This window comes from Petromyzon marinus, chromosome 52, assembly GCF_048934315.1.
Source record: "Petromyzon marinus isolate PM22_M1 ecotype Great Lakes invasive population chromosome 52, UKy_Petmar_22M1.pri1.0, whole genome shotgun sequence".
Taxonomy (NCBI): domain Eukaryota; kingdom Metazoa; phylum Chordata; class Hyperoartia; order Petromyzontiformes; family Petromyzontidae; genus Petromyzon; species Petromyzon marinus.
The window spans coordinates 11,901,669-11,925,202 of record NC_133718.1 but is presented as its reverse complement, the minus strand read 5'-3'; the positions used below and the strand labels follow the sequence as shown (position 1 = coordinate 11,925,202).

At 38.7% G+C, this 23,534-nt stretch overlaps 1 protein-coding gene across 2 annotated transcripts in view; it reads left to right on the top strand.

Annotated features, from left to right (window-relative positions):
• GDA (guanine deaminase) overlaps positions 1-23,534 on the top strand; it is a 98,797-nt gene that overhangs the window by 32,655 nt on the left and 42,608 nt on the right. The window lies entirely within an intron of this gene.

Genomic DNA, 23,534 nt, shown 5'->3' with positions numbered 1-23,534 from the left:
GGATTTTCATGGTAAACTGGACTTTCATGGTAAACTGGATTTTCATGGTAAACTGGACTTTCATGTTTAACTGGATTTTCATGGTAAACTGGACTTTCATGGTAAACTGGATTTTCATGGTAAACTGACTTTCATGGTAAACTGGATTTTCATGGTAAACTGACTTTCATGGTAAACTGGATTTTCATGGTAAACTGGACTCTCATGGAAAACTGGACTTTCATGTTAAACTGGACTCTCATGGTAAACTGGATTTTCATGGTAAACTGGATTTTCATGGTAAACTAGACTCTAATGGTAAACTGGACTTTCATGGTAAACTGGACTCTCATGGTAAACTGGACTCTCATGGTAAACTGGACTTTCATGATAAACCGGACACTCATGGTAAACTGGACTTTCATGGTAAACTGACTCTCATGGTAAACTGGATTTTCATGGTAAAATGAACTCTCATGGTAAACTGGATTTTCATGGTAAACTTCACTCTCATGGTAAACTGGACTTTCATGGTAAACTGGATTTTCATGGTAAACTGGACTTTCATGTTAAACTGGATTTTCATGGTAAACTGGACTTTCATGGTAAACTGGATTTTCATGGTAACCTGGACTCTCATGGTAAACTGGACTTTCATGGTAAACTGACTCTCATGGTAAACTGGACTTTCATGGTAAACTGGACTCTCATGGTAAACTGGATTTTCATGGTAAACCGGACTCTCATGGTAAACTGGACTTTCATGGTAAACTGACTCTCATGGTAAACTGGACTCTCATGGTAAACTGGATTTTCATGGTAAACTGGACTTTCATGGTAAACTGGACTCTCATGGTAAACTGGATTTTCATGGTAAAATGGACTCTCATGGTAAACTGGATTTTCATGGTAAACGTCACTCTCATGGTAAACTGGACTTTCATGGTAAACTGGATTTTCATGGTAAACTGGACTCTCATGGTAAACTGGATTTTCATGGTAAACTGGACTCTCATGGTAAACTGGATTTTCATGGTAAACTGGACTCTCATGGTAAGCTGGACTTTCATGGTAAACTGACTCTCATGGTAAACTGGACTTTCATGTTAAACTGGACTCTCATGGTAAACTGGATTTTCATGGTAAACTGGACTCTCATGGTAAACTGGACTTTCATGGTAAACTGGACTCTCATGGTGACCTGGACTCTCATGGTAAACTAGATTTTCATGGTAAACTGGACTCTCTTGGTAAACTGGATTTTCATGGTAAACTGGACTTTCATGGTAAACTGGATTTTCATGGTAAACTGGACTTTCATGTTTAACTGGATTTTCATGGTAAACTGGACTTTCATGGTAAACTGGATTTTCATGGTAAACTGACTTTCATGGTAAACTGGATTTTCATGGTAAACTGACTTTCATGGTAAACTGGATTTTCATGGTAAACTGGACTCTCATGGAAAACTGGACTTTCATGTTAAACTGGACTCTCATGGTAAACTGGATTTTCATGGTAAACTGGATTTTCATGGTAAACTGGACTCTAATGGTAAACTGGACTTTCATGGTAAACTGGACTCTCATGGTAAACTGGATTTTCATGGTAAACCGGACTCTCATGGTAAACTGGACTTTCATGGTAAACTGACTCTCATGGTAAACTGGATTTTCATGGTAAAATGAACTCTCATGGTAAACTGGATTTTCATGGTAAACTTCACTCTCATGGTAAACTGGACTTTCATGGTAAACTGGATTTTCATGGTAAACTGGACTTTCATGTTAAACTGGATTTTCATGGTAAACTGGACTTTCATGGTAAACTGGATTTTCATGGTAACCTGGACTCTCATGGTAAACTGGACTTTCATGGTAAACTGACTCTCATGGTAAACTGGACTTTCATGGTAAACTGGACTCTCATGGTAAACTGGATTTTCATGGTAAACTGGACTTTCATGGTAAACTGACTATCATGGTAAACTGGATTTTCATGGTAAAATTCACTCTCATGGTAAACTGGACTTTCATGGTAAACTGGATTTTCATGGTAAACTGGACTCTCATGGTAACCTGGATTTTCATGGTAAACTGGACTCTCATGGTAAACTGGATTTTCATGGTAAACTGGACTTTCATGTTAAACTGGATTTTCATGGTAAACTGGACTTTCATGGTAAACTGGATTTTCATGGTAAACTGGACTCTCATGGTAAACTGGACTTTCATGGTAAACTGACTCTCATGGTAAACTGGACTTTCATGTTAAACTGGACTCTCATGGTAAACTGGATTTTCATGGTAAACTGACTCTCATGGTAAACTGGACTTTCATGGTAAACTGGACTCTCATGGTGACCTGGACTCTCATGGTAAACTGGACTCTCATGGTATACTGGACTCTCATGGTAAACTGGATTTTCATGGTAAACTGGACTCTCATGGTAAACTAGATTTTCATGGTAAACTGGACTCTCTTGGTAAACTGGATTTTCATGGTAAACTGGACTTTCATGGTAAACTGGATTTTCATGGTAAACTGGACTTTCATGTTTAACTGGATTTTCATGGTAAACTGGACTTTCATAGTAAACTGGATTTTAATGGTAAACTGACTTTCATGGTAAACTGGATTTTCATGGTAAACTGACTTTCATGGTAAACTGGATTTTCATGGTAAACTGGACTCTCATGGTAAACTGGACTTTCATGTTAAACTGGACTCTCATGGTAAACTGGATTTTCATGGTAAACTGGACTTTCATGGTAAACTGGATTTTCATGGTAAACTGGACTTTCATGTTTAACTGGATTTTCATGGTAAACTGGACTTTCATAGTAAACTGGATTTTAATGGTAAACTGACTTTCATGGTAAACTGGATTTTCATGGTAAACTGACTTTCATGGTAAACTGGATTTTCATGGTAAACTGGACTCTCATGGTAAACTGGACTTTCATGTTAAACTGGACTCTCATGGTAAACTGGACTCTCATGGTAACCTGGATTTTCATGGTAAACTGGACTCTCATGGTAAACTGGATTTTCATGGTAAACTGGACTTTCATGTTAAACTGGATTTTCATGGTAAACTGGACTTTCATGGTAAACTGGATTTTCATGGTAAACTGGACTCTCATGGTAAACTGGACTTTCATGGTAAACTGACTCTCATGGTAAACTGGACTTTCATGTTAAACTGGACTCTCATGGTAAACTGGATTTTCATGGTAAACTGACTCTCATGGTAAACTGGACTTTCATGGTAAACTGGACTCTCATGGTGACCTGGACTCTCATGGTAAACTGGACTCTCATGGTATACTGGACTCTCATGGTAAACTGGATTTTCATGGTAAACTGGACTCTCATGGTAAACTAGATTTTCATGGTAAACTGGACTCTCTTGGTAAACTGGATTTTCATGGTAAACTGGACTTTCATGGTAAACTGGATTTTCATGGTAAACTGGACTTTCATGTTTAACTGGATTTTCATGGTAAACTGGACTTTCATAGTAAACTGGATTTTAATGGTAAACTGACTTTCATGGTAAACTGGATTTTCATGGTAAACTGACTTTCATGGTAAACTGGATTTTCATGGTAAACTGGACTCTCATGGTAAACTGGACTTTCATGTTAAACTGGACTCTCATGGTAAACTGGATTTTCATGGTAAACTGGATTTTCATGGTAAACTGGACTTTCATGGTAAACTGGATTTTCATGGTAAACTGGACTTTCATGTTTAACTGGATTTTCATGGTAAACTGGACTTTCATAGTAAACTGGATTTTAATGGTAAACTGACTTTCATGGTAAACTGGATTTTCATGGTAAACTGACTTTCATGGTAAACTGGATTTTCATGGTAAACTGGACTCTCATGGTAAACTGGACTTTCATGTTAAACTGGACTCTCATGGTAAACTGGATTTTCATGGTAAACTGGATTTTCATGGTAAACTGGACTCTAATGGTAAACTGGACTTTCATGGTAAACTGGACTCTCATGGTAAACTGGACTCTCATGGTAAACTGGACTTTCATGGTAAACCGGACTCTCATGGTAAACTGGACTTTCATGGTAAACTGACTCTCATGGTAAACTGGATTTTCATGGTAAAATGAACTCTCATGGTAAACTGGATTTTCATGGTAAACTTCACTCTCATGGTAAACTGGACTTTCATGGTAAACTGGATTTTCATGGTAAACTGGACTCTCATGGTAACCTGGATTTTCATGGTAAACTGGACTCTCATGGTAAACTGGATTTTCATGGTAAACTGGACTTTCATGTTAAACTGGATTTTCATGGTAAACTGGACTTTCATGGTAAACTGGATTTTCATGGTAACCTGGACTCTCATGGTAAACTGGACTTTCATGGTAAACTGACTCTCATGGTAAACTGGACTTTCATGGTAAACTGGACTCTCATGGTAAACTGGATTTTCATGGTAAACTGGACTTTCATGGTAAACTGACTCTCATGGTAAACTGGATTTTCATGGTAAAATGAACTCTCATGGTAAACTGGATTTTCATGGTAAAATTCACTCTCATGGTAAACTGGACTTTCATGGTAAACTGGACTCTCATGGTAAACTGGATTTTCATGGTAAACTGGACTTTCATGGTAAACTGACTCTCATGGTAAACTGGATTTTCATGGTAAAATGAACTCTCATGGTAAACTGGATTTTCATGGTAAAATTCACTCTCATGGTAAACTGGACTTTCATGGTAAACTGGATTTTCATGGTAAACTGGACTCTCATGGTAACCTGGATTTTCATGGTAAACTGGACTCTCATGGTAAACTGGATTTTCATGGTAAACTGACTCTCATGGTAAACTGGACTTTCATGGTAAACTGGACTCTCATGGTAAACTGGATTTTCATGGTAAACTGGACTTTCATGGTAAACTGACTCTCATGGTAAACTGGATTTTCATGGTAAAATGAACTCTCATGGTAAACTGGATTTTCATGGTAAAATTCACTCTCATGGTAAACTGGACTTTCATGGTAAACTGGATTTTCATGGTAAACTGGATTTTCATGGTAACCTGGACTCTCATGGTAAACTGGACTTTCATGGTAAACTGACTCTCATGGTAAACTGGACTTTCATGGTAAACTGGACTCTCATGGTAAACTGGATTTTCATGGTAAACTGGACTTTCATGGTAAACTGACTCTCATGGTAAACTGGATTTTCATGGTAAAATGAACTCTCATGGTAAACTGGAATTTCATGGTAAAATTCACTCTCATGGTAAACTGGACTTTCATGGTAAACTGGATTTTCATGGTAAACTGGACTCTCATGGTAACCTGGATTTTCATGGTAAACTGGACTCTCATGGTAAACTGGATTTTCATGGTAAACTGGACTTTCATGTTAAACTGGATTTTCATGGTAAACTGGACTTTCATGGTAAACTGGATTTTCATGGTAAACTGGACTCTCATGGTAAACTGGACTTTCATGGTAAACTGACTCTCATGGTAAACTGGACTTTCATGTTAAACTGGACTCTCATGGTAAACTGGATTTTCATGGTAAACTGACTCTCATGGTAAACTGGACTTTCATGGTAAACTGGACTCTCATGGTGACCTGGACTCTCATGGTAAACTGGACTCTCATGGTATACTGGACTCTCATGGTAAACTGGATTTTCATGGTAAACTGGACTCTCATGGTAAACTAGATTTTCATGGTAAACTGGACTCTCTTGGTAAACTGGATTTTCATGGTAAACTGGACTTTCATGGTAAACTGGATTTTCATGGTAAACTGGACTTTCATGTTTAACTGGATTTTCATGGTAAACTGGACTTTAATGGTAAACTGGATTTTAATGGTAAACTGACTTTCATGGTAAACTGGATTTTCATGGTAAACTGACTTTCATGGTAAACTGGATTTTCACGGTAAACTGGACTCTCATGGTAAACTGGACTTTCATGTTAAACTGGACTCTCATGGTAAACTGGATTTTCATGGTAAACTGGATTTTCATGGTAAACTGGACTCTAATGGTAAACTGGACTTTCATGGTAAACTGGACTCTCATGGTAAACTGGACTCTCATGGTAAACTGGACTTTCATGGTAAACCGGACTCTCATGGTAAACTGGACTTTCATGGTAAACTGACTCTCATGGTAAACTGGATTTTCATGGTAAAATGAACTCTCATGGTAAACTGGATTTTCATGGTAAACTTCACTCTCATGGTAAACTGGACTTTCATGGTAAACTGGATTTTCATGGTAAACTGGACTCTCATGGTAACCTGGATTTTCATGGTAAACTGGACTCTCATGGTAAACTGGATTTTCATGGTAAACTGGACTTTCATGTTAAACTGGATTTTCATGGTAAACTGGACTTTCATGGTAAACTGGATTTTCATGGTAACCTGGACTCTCATGGTAAACTGGACTTTAATGGTAAACTGTCTCTCATGGTAAACTGGACTTTCATGGTAAACTGGACTCTCATGGTAAACTGGATTTTCATGGTAAACTGGACATTCATGGTAAACTGACTCTCATGGTAAACTGGATTTTTATGGTAAAATGAACTCTCATGGTAAACTGGATTTTCATGGTAAAATTGACTCTCATGGTAAACTGGATTTTCATGGTAAACGTCACTCTCATGGTAAACTGAACTTTCATGGTAAACTGGATTTTCATGGTAAACTGGACTCTCATGGTAAACTGGATTTTCATGGTAAACTGGACTCTCATGGTAAACTGGATTTTCATGGTAAACTGGACTCTCATGGTAAACTGGACTTTCATGGTAAACTGACTCTCATGGTAAACTGGACTTTCATGTTAAACTGGACTCTCATGGTAAACTGGATTTTGATGGTAAACTGACTCTCATGGTAAACTGGACTTTCATGGTAAACTGGACTCTCATGGTATACTGGACTCTCATGGTAAACTGGATTTTCATGGTAAACTGGACTCTCATGGTAAACTAGATTTTCATGGTAAACTGGACTCTCTTGGTAAACTGGATTTTCATGGTAAACTGGACTTTCATGGTAAACTGGATTTTCATGGTAAACTGGACTTTCATGTTTAACTGGATTTTCATGGTAAACTGGACTTTCATGGTAAACTGGATTTTCATGGTAAACTGACTTTCATGGTAAACTGGATTTTCATGGTAAACTGACTTTCATGGTAAACTGGATTTTCATGGTAAACTGGAATCTCATGGTAAACTGGATTTTCATGGTAAACTGGATTTTCATGGTAAACTGGACTCTAATGGTAAACTGGACTTTCATGGTAAACTGGACTCTCATGGTAAACTGGACTTTCATGGTAAACTGACTCTCATGTTAAACTGGATTTTCATGGTAAAATGAACTCTCATGGTAAACTGGATTTTCATGGTAAACTTCACTCTCATGGTAAACTGGACTTTCATGGTAAACTGGATTTTCATGGTAAACTGGACTCTCATGGTAAACTGGACTCTCATGGTAAACTGGACTCTCATGGTAAACCGGACTCTCATGGTAAACTGGACTTTCATGGTAAACTGACTCTCATGGTAAACTGGATTTTCATGGTAAAATGAACTCTCATGGTAAACTGGATTTTCATGGTAAACTTCACTCTCATGGTAAACTGGACTTTCATGGTAAACTGGATTTTCATGGTAAACTGGACTCTCATGGTAACCTGGATTTTCATGGTAAACTGGACTCTCATGGTAAACTGGATTTTCATGGTAAACTGGACTTTCATGGTAAACTGGATTTTCATGGTAACCTGGACTCTCATGGTAAACTGGACTTTCATGGTAAACTGACTCTCATGGTAAACTGGACTTTCATGGTAAACTGGACTCTCATGGTAAACTGGATTTTCATGGTAAACTGGACTTTCATGGTAAACTGACTCTCATGGTAAACTGGATTTTCATGGTAAAATGAACTCTCATGGTAAACTGGAATTTCATGGTAAAATTCACTCTCATGGTAAACTGGACTTTCATGGTAAACTGGATTTTCATGGTAAACTGGACTCTCATGGTAACCTGGATTTTCATGGTAAACTGGACTCTCATGGTAAACTGGATTTTCATGGTAAACTGGACTTTCATGTTAAACTGGATTTTCATGGTAAACTGGACTTTCATGGTAAACTGGATTTTCATGGTAAACTGGACTCTCATGGTAAACTGGACTTTCATGGTAAACTGACTCTCATGGTAAACTGGATTTTCATGGTAAAATGAACTCTCATGGTAAACTGGATTTTCATGGTAAAATTCACTCTCATGGTAAACTGGACTTTCATGGTAAACTGGATTTTCATGGTAAACTGGATTTTCATGGTAACCTGGACTCTCATGGTAAACTGGACTTTCATGGTAAACTGACTCTCATGGTAAACTGGACTTTCATGGTAAACTGGACTCTCATGGTAAACTGGATTTTCATGGTAAACTGGACTTTCATGGTAAACTGACTCTCATGGTAAACTGGATTTTCATGGTAAAATGAACTCTCATGGTAAACTGGAATTTCATGGTAAAATTCACTCTCATGGTAAACTGGACTTTCATGGTAAACTGGATTTTCATGGTAAACTGGACTCTCATGGTAACCTGGATTTTCATGGTAAACTGGACTCTCATGGTAAACTGGATTTTCATGGTAAACTGGACTTTCATGTTAAACTGGATTTTCATGGTAAACTGGACTTTCATGGTAAACTGGATTTTCATGGTAAACTGGACTCTCATGGTAAACTGGACTTTCATGGTAAACTGACTCTCATGGTAAACTGGACTTTCATGTTAAACTGGACTCTCATGGTAAACTGGATTTTCATGGTAAACTGACTCTCATGGTAAACTGGACTTTCATGGTAAACTGGACTCTCATGGTGACCTGGACTCTCATGGTAAACTGGACTCTCATGGTATACTGGACTCTCATGGTAAACTGGATTTTCATGGTAAACTGGACTCTCATGGTAAACTAGATTTTCATGGTAAACTGGACTCTCTTGGTAAACTGGATTTTCATGGTAAACTGGACTTTCATGGTAAACTGGATTTTCATGGTAAACTGGACTTTCATGTTTAACTGGATTTTCATGGTAAACTGGACTTTAATGGTAAACTGGATTTTAATGGTAAACTGACTTTCATGGTAAACTGGATTTTCATGGTAAACTGACTTTCATGGTAAACTGGATTTTCACGGTAAACTGGACTCTCATGGTAAACTGGACTTTCATGTTAAACTGGACTCTCATGGTAAACTGGATTTTCATGGTAAACTGGATTTTCATGGTAAACTGGACTCTAATGGTAAACTGGACTTTCATGGTAAACTGGACTCTCATGGTAAACTGGACTCTCATGGTAAACTGGACTTTCATGGTAAACCGGACTCTCATGGTAAACTGGACTTTCATGGTAAACTGACTCTCATGGTAAACTGGATTTTCATGGTAAAATGAACTCTCATGGTAAACTGGATTTTCATGGTAAACTTCACTCTCATGGTAAACTGGACTTTCATGGTAAACTGGATTTTCATGGTAAACTGGACTCTCATGGTAACCTGGATTTTCATGGTAAACTGGACTCTCATGGTAAACTGGATTTTCATGGTAAACTGGACTTTCATGTTAAACTGGATTTTCATGGTAAACTGGACTTTCATGGTAAACTGGATTTTCATGGTAACCTGGACTCTCATGGTAAACTGGACTTTAATGGTAAACTGTCTCTCATGGTAAACTGGACTTTCATGGTAAACTGGACTCTCATGGTAAACTGGATTTTCATGGTAAACTGGACATTCATGGTAAACTGACTCTCATGGTAAACTGGATTTTTATGGTAAAATGAACTCTCATGGTAAACTGGATTTTCATGGTAAAATTGACTCTCATGGTAAACTGGATTTTCATGGTAAACGTCACTCTCATGGTAAACTGAACTTTCATGGTAAACTGGATTTTCATGGTAAACTGGACTCTCATGGTAAACTGGATTTTCATGGTAAACTGGACTCTCATGGTAAACTGGATTTTCATGGTAAACTGGACTCTCATGGTAAACTGGACTTTCATGGTAAACTGACTCTCATGGTAAACTGGACTTTCATGTTAAACTGGACTCTCATGGTAAACTGGATTTTGATGGTAAACTGACTCTCATGGTAAACTGGACTTTCATGGTAAACTGGACTCTCATGGTATACTGGACTCTCATGGTAAACTGGATTTTCATGGTAAACTGGACTCTCATGGTAAACTAGATTTTCATGGTAAACTGGACTCTCTTGGTAAACTGGATTTTCATGGTAAACTGGACTTTCATGGTAAACTGGATTTTCATGGTAAACTGGACTTTCATGTTTAACTGGATTTTCATGGTAAACTGGACTTTCATGGTAAACTGGATTTTCATGGTAAACTGACTTTCATGGTAAACTGGATTTTCATGGTAAACTGACTTTCATGGTAAACTGGATTTTCATGGTAAACTGGACTCTCATGGTAAACTGGATTTTCATGGTAAACTGGATTTTCATGGTAAACTGGACTCTAATGGTAAACTGGACTTTCATGGTAAACTGGACTCTCATGGTAAACTGGACTTTCATGGTAAACTGACTCTCATGTTAAACTGGATTTTCATGGTAAAATGAACTCTCATGGTAAACTGGATTTTCATGGTAAACTTCACTCTCATGGTAAACTGGACTTTCATGGTAAACTGGATTTTCATGGTAAACTGGACTCTCATGGTAAACTGGACTCTCATGGTAAACTGGACTCTCATGGTAAACCGGACTCTCATGGTAAACTGGACTTTCATGGTAAACTGACTCTCATGGTAAACTGGATTTTCATGGTAAAATGAACTCTCATGGTAAACTGGATTTTCATGGTAAACTTCACTCTCATGGTAAACTGGACTTTCATGGTAAACTGGATTTTCATGGTAAACTGGACTCTCATGGTAACCTGGATTTTCATGGTAAACTGGACTCTCATGGTAAACTGGATTTTCATGGTAAACTGGACTTTCATGGTAAACTGGATTTTCATGGTAACCTGGACTCTCATGGTAAACTGGACTTTCATGGTAAACTGACTCTCATGGTAAACTGGACTTTCATGGTAAACTGGACTCTCATGGTAAACTGGATTTTCATGGTAAACTGGACTTTCATGGTAAACTGACTCTCATGGTAAACTGGATTTTCATGGTAAAATGAACTCTCATGGTAAACTGGAATTTCATGGTAAAATTCACTCTCATGGTAAACTGGACTTTCATGGTAAACTGGATTTTCATGGTAAACTGGACTCTCATGGTAACCTGGATTTTCATGGTAAACTGGACTCTCATGGTAAACTGGATTTTCATGGTAAACTGGACTTTCATGTTAAACTGGATTTTCATGGTAAACTGGACTTTCATGGTAAACTGGATTTTCATGGTAAACTGGACTCTCATGGTAAACTGGACTTTCATGGTAAACTGACTCTCATGGTAAACTGGACTTTCATGTTAAACTGGACTCTCATGGTAAACTGGATTTTCATGGTAAACTGACTCTCATGGTAAACTGGACTTTCATGGTAAACTGGACTCTCATGGTGACCTGGACTCTCATGGAAAACTGGACTCTCATGGTATACTGGACTCTCATGGTAAAATGGATTTTCATGGTAAACTGGACTCTCATGGTAAACTAGATTTTCATGGTAAACTGGACTCTCTTGGTAAACTGGATTTTCATGGTAAACTGGACTTTCATGGTAAACTGGATTTTCATGGTAAACTGGACTTTCATGTTTAACTGGATTTTCATGGTAAACTGGACTTTAATGGTAAACTGGATTTTCATGGTAAACTGACTTTCATGGTAAACTGGATTTTCATGGTAAACTGGACTCTCATGGTAAACTGGACTTTCATGTTAAACTGGACTCTCATGGTAAACTGGATTTTCATGGTAAACTGGATTTTCATGGTAAACTGGACTCTAATGGTAAACTGGACTTTCATGGTAAACTGGACTCTCATGGTAAACTGGACTCTCATGGTAAACTGGACTTTCATGGTAAACCGGACTCTCATGGTAAACTGGACTTTCATGGTAAACTGACTCTCATGGTAAACTGGATTTTCATGGTAAAATGAACTCTCATGGTAAACTGGATTTTCATGGTAAACTTCACTCTCATTGTAAACTGAACTTTCATGGTAAACTGGATTTTCATGGTAAACTGGACTCTCATGGTAACCTGGATTTTCATGGTAAACTGGACTCTCATGGTAAACTGGATTTTCATGGTAAACTGGACTTTCATGTTAAACTGGATTTTCATGGTAAACTGGACTTTCATGGTAAACTGGATTTTCATGGTAACCTGGACTCTCATGGTAAACTGGACTTTCATGGTAAACTGTCTCTCATGGTAAACTGGACTTTCATGGTAAACTGGACTCTCATGGTAAACTGGATTTTCATGGTAAACTGGACATTCATGGTAAACTGACTCTCATGGTAAACTGGATTTTTATGGTAAAATGAACTCTCATGGTAAACTGGATTTTCATGGTAAAATTCACTCTCATGGTAAACTGGACTTTCATGGTAAACTGGATTTTCATGGTAAACTGGACTCTCATGGTAACCTGGATTTTCATGGTAAACTGGACTCTCATGGTAAACTGGATTTTCATGGTAAACTGGACTTTCATGTTAAACTGGATTTTCATGGTAAACTGGACTTTCATGGTAAACTGGATTTTCATGGTAAACTGGACTCTCATGGTAAACTGGACTTTCATGGTAAACTGACTCTCATGGTAAACTGGACTTTCATGGTAAACTGGACTCTCATGGTAAACTGGATTTTCATGGTAAACTGACTCTCATGGTAAACTGGACTTTCATGGTAAACTGGACTCTCATGGTGACCTGGACTCTCATGGTAAACTGGACTCTCATGGTATACTGGACTCTCATGGTAAACTGGATTTTCATGGTAAACTGACTTTCATGGTAAACTGGATTTTCATGGTAAACTGGACTCTCATGGTAAACTAGATTTTCATGGTAAACTGGATTTTCATGGTAAACTGGACTTTCATGGTAAACTGGATTTTCATGGTAAACTGGACTTTCATGTTTAACTGGATTTTCATGGTAAACTGGACTTTCATGGTAAACTGGATTTTCTTGGTAAACTGGACTCTCATGGTAAACTGGACTTTCATGGTAAACTGACTCTCATGGTAAACTGGACTTTCATGGTAAACTGGACTCTCATGGTAAACTGGATTTTCATGGTAAACTGACTCTCATTGTAAACTGGACTTTCATGGTAAACTGGACTCTCATGGTGACCTGGACTCTCATGGTAAACTGGACTCTCATGGTATACTGACTCTCATGGTAAACTGGACTTTCATGGTAAACTGGAGTTCCAGGGTAAACTGGATTTTCATGTTAAACTGGACTCTCATGGTAAACTGGATTTTCATATTAAACTGGACTCTCATGGTAAACTGGATTTTCATGGTAAACTGGACTCTCATGGTAAAAAGGATTTTCATGGTAAACTGGACTCGCATGGTAAACTGGACTTTCATGGTAAACTGGACTCTCATGGTAAACTGGATTTTCATGGTAAACTGGATTTTCATGGTAAACTGGACTCTAATAGTAAACTGGACTTTCATGGTAAACTGGACTCTCATGGTAAACCGGACTCTCATGGTAAACTGGACATTCATGGTAAACTGACTCTCATGGTAAACTGGACTCTCATGGTAAACTGGATTTTCATGGTAAACTGGACTTTCATGGTAAACTGGACTCTCATGGTAAACTGGATTTTCATGGTAAAATGGACTCTCATGGTAAACTGGATTTTCATGGTAAACTTCACTCTCATGGTAAACTGGACGTTCATGGTAAACTGGATTTTCATGGTAAGCTGGACTCTCATGGTAAACTGGATTTTCATGGTAAACTGGACTCTCATGGTAAACTGGATTTTCATGGTAAACTGGACTTTCATGTTAAACTGGATTTTCATGGTAAACTGGACTTTCATGGTAAACTAAATTTTCATGGTAAACTGGACTCTCATGGTAAACTGGACTTTCATGGTAAACTGACTCTCATGGTAAACTGGACTTTCATGGTAAACTGGACTCTCATGGTAAACTGGATTTTCATGGTAAACTGACTCTCATGGTAAACTGGACTTTCATGGTAAACTGGACTCTCATGGTGACCTGGACTCTCATGGTAAACTGGACTCTCATGGTATACTGGACTCTCATGGTAAACTGGATTTTCATGGTAAACTGACTCTCATGGTAAATTGGATTTTCATGGTAAACTGGACTCTCATGGTAAACTGGATTTTCATGGTAAACTGAACTCTCATGGTAAACTGGATTTTCATGGTAAACTGGACTTTCATGGTAAACTGGATTTTCATGGTAAACTGGACTTTCATGTTAAACTGGATTTTCATGGTAAACTGGACTTTCATGGTAAACTGGATTTTCATGGTAAACTGGACTCTCATGGTAAACTGGACTTTCATGGTAAACTGACTCTCATGGTAAACTGGACTTTCATGGTAAACTGGACTCTCATGGTAAACTGGATTTTCATGGTAAACTGACTCTCATGGTAAACTGGACTTTCATGGTAAACTGGACTCTCATGGTGACCTGGACTCTCATGGTAAACTGGACTCTCATGGTATACTGACTCTCATGGTAAACTGGACTTTCATGGTAAACTGGACTTTCAGGGTAAACTGGATTTTCATGTTATACTGGACTCTCATGGTAAACTGGATTTTCATAGTCAACTGGAATCTCATGGTAAACTGGATTTTCATGGTAAACTGGACTCTCATGGTAAACTGAATTTTCATGGTAAACTGGACTCTCATGGTAAACTGGACGTTCATGGTAAACTGGATTTTCATGGTAAACTGGATTTTCATGGTAAACTGAACTCTAATGGTAAACTGGACTTTCATGGTAAACTGGACTCTCATGGTAAACTGGATTTTCATGGTAAACCGGACTCTCATGGTAAACTGGACTTTCATGGTAAACTGACTCTCATGGTAAACTGGACTCTCATGGTAAACTGGATTTTCATGGTAAACTGGACTTTCATGGTAAACTGGACTCTCATGGTAAACTGGATTTTCATGGTAAAATGGACTTATAGTAAACTGGATTTTCATGGTAAACTTCACTCTCATGGTAAACTGGACTTTCAGGGTAAACTGGATTTTCATGGTAAACTGGACTCTCATGGTAAAAAGGATTTTCATGGTAAACTGGACTCGCATGGTAAACTGGACTTTCATGGTAAACTGGACTCTCATGGTAAACTGGATTTTCATGGTAAACTGGATTTTCATGGTAAACTGGACTCTAATAGTAAACTGGACTTTCATGGTAAACTGGACTCTCATGGTAAACTGGACTCTCATGGTAAACCGGACTCTCATGGTAAACTGGACATTCATGGTAAACTGACTCTCATGGTAAACTGGACTCTCATGGTAAACTGGATTTTCATGGTAAACTGGACTTTCATGGTAAACTGGACTCTCATGGTAAACTGGATTTTCATGGTAAAATGGACTCTCATGGTAAACTGGATTTTCATGGTAAACTTCACTCTCATGGTAAACTGGACGTTCATGGTAAACTGGATTTTCATGGTAAGCTGGACTCTCATGGTAAACTGGATTTTCATGGTAAACTGGACTCTCATGGTAAACTGGATTTTCATGGTAAACTGGACTTTCATGTTAAACTGGATTTTCATGGTAAACTGGACTTTCATGGTAAACTAAATTTTCATGGTAAACTGGACTCTCATGGTAAACTGGACTTTCATGGTAAACTGACTCTCATGGTAAACTGGACTTTCATGGTAAACTGGACTCTCATGGTAAACTGGATTTTCATGGTAAACTGACTCTCATGGTAAACTGGACTTTCATGGTAAACTGGACTCTCATGGTGACCTGGACTCTCATGGTAAACTGGACTCTCATGGTATACTGGACTCTCATGGTAAACTGGATTTTCATGGTAAACTGACTCTCATGGTAAATTGGATTTTCATGGTAAACTGGACTCTCATGGTAAACTGGATTTTCATGGTAAACTGAACTCTCATGGTAAACTGGATTTTCATGGTAAACTGGACTTTCATGGTAAACTGGATTTTCATGGTAAACTGGACTTTCATGTTAAACTGGATTTTCATGGTAAACTGGACTTTCATGGTAAACTGGATTTTCATAGTAAACTGGACTCTCATGGTAAACTGGACTTTCATGGTAAACTGACTCTCATGGTAAACTGGACTTTCATGGTAAACTGGACTCTCATGGTAAACTGGATTTTCATGGTAAACTGACTCTCATGGTAAACTGGACTTTCATGGTAAACTGGACTCTCATGGTGACCTGGACTCTCATGGTAAACTGGACTCTCATGGTATACTGACTCTCATGGTAAACTGGACTTTCATGGTAAACTGGACTTTCAGGGTAAACTGGATTTTCATGTTATACTGGACTCTCATGGTAAACTGGATTTTCATAGTCAACTGGAATCTCATGGTAAACTGGATTTTCATGGTAAACTGGACTCTCATGGTAAACTGAATTTTCATGGTAAACTGGACTCTCATGGTAAACTGGACGTTCATGGTAAACTGGATTTTCATGGTAAACTGGATTTTCATGGTAAACTGAACTCTAATGGTAAACTGGACTTTCATGGTAAACTGGACTCTCATGGTAAACTGGATTTTCATGGTAAACCGGACTCTCATGGTAAACTGGACTTTCATGGTAAACTGACTCTCATGGTAAACTGGACTCTCATGGTAAACTGGATTTTCATGGTAAACTGGACTTTCATGGTAAACTGGACTCTCATGGTAAACTGGATTTTCATGGTAAAATGGACTTATAGTAAACTGGATTTTCATGGTAAACTTCACTCTCATGGTAAACTGGACTTTCAGGGTAAACTGGATTTTCATGGTAAACTGGACTCTCATGGTAAACTGGACTTTCATGGTAAACTGACTCTCATGGTAAATTGGACTTTCATGGTAAGCTGGATTTTCATGGTAAAATGGACTCTCATGGTAAACTGGACTTTCATGGTAAACTGGACTTTCATGGTAAACTGGACTCTCATGGTAAACTGGATTTTCATGGTAAAATGGACTCTCATGGTAAACTGGATTTTCATGGTAAACTGACTCTCATGGTAAACTGGACTTTCATGGTAAACTGGACTCTCATGGTGACCTGGACTCTCATGGTAAACTGGACTCTCATGGTATACTGACTCTCATGGTAAACTGGACTTTCATGGTATACTGGAGTTTCAGGGTAAACTGGATTTTCATGTTAAACTGGACTCTCATGGTAAACTGGATTTTCATATTAAACTGGACTCTCATGGTAAACTGGATTTTCATGGTAAACTGGACTCTCATGGTAAAAAGGATTTTCATGGTAAACTGGACTCGCATGGTAAACTGGACTTTCATGGTAAACTGGACTCTCATGGTAAACTGGATTTTCATGGTAAACTGGATTTTCATGGTAAACTGGACTCTAATAGTAAACTGGACTTTCATGGTGAACTGGACTCTCATGGGAAACTGACTTTCATGTTAAACTGGACTTTCATGGTAAACTGACTCTCATGGTAAACTGAACTCTCATGGTAAACTGGACTTTCATGGTAAACTGGAATCTCGTGGTAAACTGGACTCTCATGGTAAACTGGACTCTCATGGAAAACTGGACTTTTATGGTAAACTGAACTCTCATGGTAAACTGGACTCTCATGGTAAACTGGACTTTCATGGTGAACTGGACTCTCATGGGAAACTGACTTTCATGTTAAACTGGACTTTCATGGTAAACTGACTCTCAGGGTAAACTGGACTTTCATGGTAAACTGGACTCTCATGGTAAACTGGACTCTCATGGTAAACTGGATTTTCATGGTAAACTGGATTTTCATGGTAAACTGGACTCTAATAGTAAACTGGACTTTCATGGTGAACTGGACTCTCATGGGAAACTGACTTTCATGTTAAACTGGACTTTCATGGTAAACTGACTCTCATGGTAAACTGAACTCTCATGGTAAACTGGACTTTCATGGTAAACTGGAATCTCGTGGTAAACTGGACTCTCATGGTAAACTGGACTCTCATGGAAAACTGGACTTTTATGGTAAACTGAACTCTCATGGTAAACTGGACTCTCATGGTAAACTGGACTTTCATGGTGAACTGGACTCTCATGGGAAACTGACTTTCATGTTAAACTGGACTTTCATGGTAAACTGACTCTCAGGGTAAACTGGACTTTCATGGTAAACTGGACTCTCATGGTAAACTGGACTCTCATGGTAAACTGGACTTCCATGGTAAACTGGACTCTCGTGTTAAACTGGACTCTCATGGTAAACTGACTCTCATGGTATACTGGACTTTCATGGTAAACTGGACTTTCATGGTAAATTGACTCTCATGGTAAACTGGACTGTCATGGTAAACTGGATTTTCATGGTAAACTGGACTCTCATGGTAAACTGGACTCTCATGGTATACTGGACTCTCATGGTAAACTGACTCTCATGGTATACTGGACTCTCATGGTAAACTGAACTCTCATGGTAAACTGGACTCTCATGGTAAACTGGACTGTCATGGTAAACTGGACTCTCATGTTAAACTGACTTTCATGGTAAACTGGACTCTCATGTTAACTGGACTCTCATGGTAAACTGACTCTAATGGTATACTGGACTCTCATGGTAAACTGAACTCTCATGGTGAACTGCACTCTCATGGGAAACTGACTTTCATGTTAAACTGGACTTTCATGGTAAACTGACTCTCATGGTAAACTGAACTCTCATGGTAAACTGGACTTTCATGGTAAGCTGGATTTTCATGGTAAAATGGACTCTCATGGTAAACTGGACTTTCATGGTAAACTGGACTTTCATGGTAAACTGGACTCTCATGGTAACTGGATTTTCATGGTAAAATGGACTCTCATGGTAAACTGGATTTTCATGGTAAACTGACTCTCATGGTAAACTGGACTTTCATGGTAAACTGGACTCTCATGGTGACCTGGACTCTCATGGTAAACTGGACTCTCATGGTATACTGACTCTCATGGTAAACTGGACTTTCATGGTATACTGGAGTTTCAGGGTAAACTGGATTTTCATGTTAAACTGGACTCTCATGGTAAACTGGATTTTCATATTAAACTGGACTCTCATGGTAAACTGGATTTTCATGGTAAACTGGACTCTCATGGTAAAAAGGATTTTCATGGTAAACTGGACTCGCATGGTAAACTGGACTTTCATGGTAAACTGGACTCTCATGGTAAACTGGATTTTCATGGTAAACTGGATTTTCATGGTAAACTGGACTCTAATAGTAAACTGGACTTTCATGGTGAACTGGACTCTCATGGGAAACTGACTTTCATGTTAAACTGGACTTTCATGGTAAACTGACTCTCATGGTAAACTGAACTCTCATGGTAAACTGGACTTTCATGGTAAACTGGAATCTCGTGGTAAACTGGACTCTCATGGTAAACTGGACTCTCATGGAAAACTGGACTTTTATGGTAAACTGAACTCTCATGGTAAACTGGACTCTCATGGTAAACTGGACTTTCATGGTGAACTGGACTCTCATGGGAAACTGACCTTCATGTTAAACTGGACTTTCATGGTAAACTGACTCTCAGGGTAAACTGGACTTTCATGGTAAACTGGACTCTCATGGTAAACTGGACTCTCATGGTAAACTGGATTTTCATGGTAAACTGGATTTTCATGGTAAACTGGACTCTAATAGTAAACTGGACTTTCATGGTGAACTGGACTCTCATGGGAAACTGACTTTCATGTTAAACTGGACTTTCATGGTAAACTGACTCTCATGGTAAACTGAACTCTCATGGTAAACTGGACTTTCATGGTAAACTGGAATCTCGTGGTAAACTGGACTCTCATGGTAAACTGGACTCTCATGGAAAACTGGACTTTTATGGTAAACTGAACTCTCATGGTAAACTGGACTCTCATGGTAAACTGGACTTTCATGGTGAACTGGACTCTCATGGGAAACTGACTTTCATGTTAAACTGGACTTTCATGGTAAACTGACTCTCAGGGTAAACTGGACTTTCATGGTAAACTGGACTCTCATGGTAAACTGGACTCTCATGGTAAACTGGACTTCCATGGTAAACTGGACTCTCGTGTTAAACTGGACTCTCATGGTAAACTGACTCTCATGGTATACTGGACTTTCATGGTAAACTGGACTTTCATGGTAAATTGACTCTCATGGTAAACTGGACTGTCATGGTAAACTGGATTTTCATGGTAAACTGGACTCTCATGGTAAACTGGACTCTCATGGTATACTGGACTCTCATGGTAAACTGACTCTCATGGTATACTGGACTCTCATGGTAAACTGAACTCTCATGGTAAACTGGACTCTCATGGTAAACTGGACTGTCATGGTAAACTGGACTCTCATGTTAAACTGACTTTCATGGTAAACTGGACTCTCATGTTAACTGGACTCTCATGGTAAACTGACTCTAATGGTATACTGGACTCTCATGGTAAACTGAACTCTCATGGTGAACTGCACTCTCATGGGAAACTGACTTTCATGTTAAACTGGACTTTCATGGTAAACTGACTCTCATGGTAAACTGAACTCTCATGGTAAACTGGACTTTCATGGTAAACTGGAATCTCGTGGTAAACTGGACTCTCATGGTAAACTGGACTCTCATGGAAAACTGGACTTTTATGGTAAACTGAACTCTCATGGTAAACTGGACTCTCATGGTAAACTGGACTTTCATGGTGAACTGGACTCTCATGGGAAACTGACTTTCATGTTAAACTGGACTTTCATGGTAAACTGACTCTCAGGGTAAACTGGACTTTCATGGTAAACTGGACTCTCATGGTAAACTGGACTCTCATGGTAAACTGGACTTCCATGGTAAACTGGACTCTCGTGTTAAACTGGACTCTCATGGTAAACTGAATCTCATGGTATACTGGACTTTCATGGTAAACTGGACTTTCATTGTAAATTGACTCTCATGGTAAACTGGACTGTCATGGTAAACTGGATTTTCATGGTGAACTGGACTCTCATGGTAAATTGGATTTTCATGGTAAACTGGACTCTCAGGGTAAACTGGACTTTCATGGTAAATTGACTCTCATGGTAAACTGGACTCTCATGGTAAACTGGACTTTCATGGTAAACTGACTCTCATGGTAAACGGGACTTTCATGGTGAACTGGACTCTCATGGCAAACTGGATTTTCATGGTAAACTGGACTCTCATGGTAAACTGGACTTTCATGGTAAACTGGATTTTCATGGTAAACTGGACTCTCATGGTAAACTGGATTTTCATGGAAAACTGGACTCTCATGGTAAACTGGATTTTCATGGTAAACTGGACTTTCATGGTAATCTGGATTTTCATGGTAAACTGGACTCTCATGGTAAACTGGATTTTCATGGTAAACTGGACTTTCATGGTAAACTGGATTTTCATGGTAAACTCGACTCTCATGGTAAGCTGGACTCTCATGGTAAACTGGACTTTCATGGTAAACTGAACTCTCATGTTTAACTGGACTCTCATGGTAAACTGGACTTTCATGGTGAATTGGACTCTCATGGGAAACTGACTTTCATGTTAAACTGGACTTTCATGGTAAACTGACTTTCATGGAAAACTGGACTCTCATGGTATACTGGACTCTCATGGTAAACTGACTCTCATGGTATACTGGACTCTCATGGTAAACTGAACTCTCATGGCAAACTGGACTCTCATGTTAAACTGGACTCTCATGGTAAACTGGACTTCCATGGTAAACTGGACTCTCATGTTAAACTGGACTCTCATGGTAAACTGACTCTCATGGTATACTGGACTTTCATGGTAAACTGGACTTTCATGGTAAATTGACTCTCATGGTAAACTGGACTGTCATGGTAAACTGGATTTTCATGGTGAACTGGACTCTCATGGTAAATTAGATTTTCATGGTAAACTGGACTCTCAGGGTAAACTGGACTTTCATGGTAAACTGGACTTTCATGGAAAAACTGGATTTTCATGGTAAACTGAACTCTCATGGTAAACTGGACTCTTTTGGTAAACTGGACTTTCATGGTGAACTGGACTCTCATGGCAAACTGGATTTTCATGGTAAACTGGACTCTCATGGTAAACTGGACTTTCATGGTAAACTGGATTTTCATGGTAAACTGGACTCTCATGCTAAACTGGATTTTCATGGAAAACTGGACTCTCATGGTAAACTGGATTTTCATGGTAAACTGGACTTTCATGGTAATCTGGATTTTCATGGTAAACTGGACTCTCATTTTAAACTGGATTTTCATGGTAAACTGGACTCTCATGGTAAACTGGACTTTCATGGTAAACTGGATTTTCATGGTAAACTGGACTTTCATGGTAAACTGGACTCTCATGGCAAACTGGACTCTCATGGTAAATTGGATTTTCATGGTAAACTGGACTCTCATAGTAAACTGGACTCTCATGGTAAACGGGACTCTCATGATGAACTGGAATCTCATGGTAAACTGGATTTTAATGGTAAACTTGACTTTCATGGTAAACTGGATTTTCATGGTAAACTGAACTTTCATGGTAAACTGGATTTTCATGGTAAACTGACTATCATGGTAAACTGGACTCTCATGGTAAACTGGATTTTCATGGTAAACTGGACTTTCATGGTAAACTGGACTCTCATGGTAAACTTGATTTTCATGGTAAACTGGACTCTCATGGTAAACTGGACTCTCATGGTAAACTGGACTTCCATGGTAAACTGGACTCTCATGTTAAACTGACTTTCATGGTAAACTGGATTTTCATGGTAAACTGGACTCTCATGGTAAACTGGATTTTCATGGTAAACTGGACTCTCATGGAAAACTGGATTTTCATGGTAAACTGGACTTTCATGGTAAACTGGATTTTCATGGTAAACTCGACTCTCATGGTAAACTGGACTCTCATGGTAAACTGGACTTTCATGGTAAACTGAACTCTCATGGTAAACTGGACTCTCATGGTAAACTGGACTTTCATGGTGAATTGGACTCTCATGGTAAACTGACTCTCATGGTATACTGGACTTTCATGGTAAACTGGACTTTCATGGTAAATTGACTCTCATGGTAAACTGGACTGTCATGGTAAACTGGATTTTCATGGTGAACTGGACTCTCATGGTAAATTGGATTTTCATGGTAAACTGGACTCTCAGGGTAAACTGGACTTTCATGGTAAACTGGACTTTCATGG